We start from the raw sequence: 1,252 nt of genomic DNA, 5'->3' as shown, positions 1-1,252 counted from the left end.
GAATGAGAAAAGAGGAACAGGTTAGTAAAGCGATAAAATTTAGGGAGGGTAACATGGTGCCTGATCTGCATGTCCTTGTCCAGCTGGCCACAACCTGCTGGGCAATCTGTCTTAGCACTGACCTGGAAGAAGAAGCCACACATGTAATTACAGCACAGCGGACTACTTTTCTTTGCATGTCCTATCTTATTGGAGTTGGGTCAGAGCACAGGGGCAGCTATGATGCAGCACCCCTAGAGCAGGGAGGGATAAGGGCCTTACATAACTGCCCAACAGTGGCAGCTTAGCAGTGCAGGGGCTTGAACCCCAACCTTCCAATCAACAGCCCAGAGCCTTAACCACTTGAGCCACCACTGAAACCACTTGTAGGTGTGACAGTCTTCAGATTCATTTAGCATACAAACACAGACATGTGACCTGCAAAATCCACCAGATCTGCCAGAGAGTGACACAGTGGTGTTAGACACAGTGTTTATAAAGCACTTGGTACTGGTGCTCTTCGGCATGGTTGATGAGCAATTACATCAAATTGGAATTAAATACAGGTGTGTCATATCAAACATGACTGTCATGGCTGTTATGGCTCTTTCCACAAATTACACTGTCCTGCTCCAGAATCCTGTTTAACCCTGCTTCGACATCTCTGATCATCTAACACACCAGAATTCGGGCAGTAAATGTCTTGGTAATTAACTGATGAGTATAAGTGAATGTTGTAATTGAAGTATATACTGCTGACAACTACATTATAAATATGAACTTCTTCTTCTTCATCTTCTTTGGGCTTTTCCCTTCAGGGGTCTCCACAGTGAATCATCTCTCTCCACCTATCCCTATCTTCTGCATCCTCAACACTTACACCCACTAGCTTCATATCCTCATTTATTACATCCATATTCCTCCTCTTTGTCCTTCCTCTTTTCCTCCTGCCTGGCAGCTCCATGTCCAACATTCTCCTACCAATATACTCACTCTCCCTCCTCTGGACATGTCCAAACCATCTTAACCTGGCCTCTCTAACTTTGTCCCCCAAACGTCCAACATGAGCTGTCCCTCTGATGTACTCATTTCATTATAAATATGAACGATTTAGCTTTTACCTGTAAAATCAAAAAAAGAAATCTAAATTTCCTAAGAGAAAGGGTTTCAAACTATTACATTTCTTTTCAATTCAGTTTAATTAAAAGGAAACATACTGTGTGAACTAATTATATAAAGAACCCTTTTGAAGAACCTTTTTCTGAAGCTGGTG

Source organism: Hemibagrus wyckioides, linkage group LG25 (genome assembly GCF_019097595.1).
Source record: "Hemibagrus wyckioides isolate EC202008001 linkage group LG25, SWU_Hwy_1.0, whole genome shotgun sequence".
Lineage (NCBI taxonomy): Eukaryota > Metazoa > Chordata > Actinopteri > Siluriformes > Bagridae > Hemibagrus > Hemibagrus wyckioides.
Note: the sequence above shows the minus strand (reverse complement) of the source record.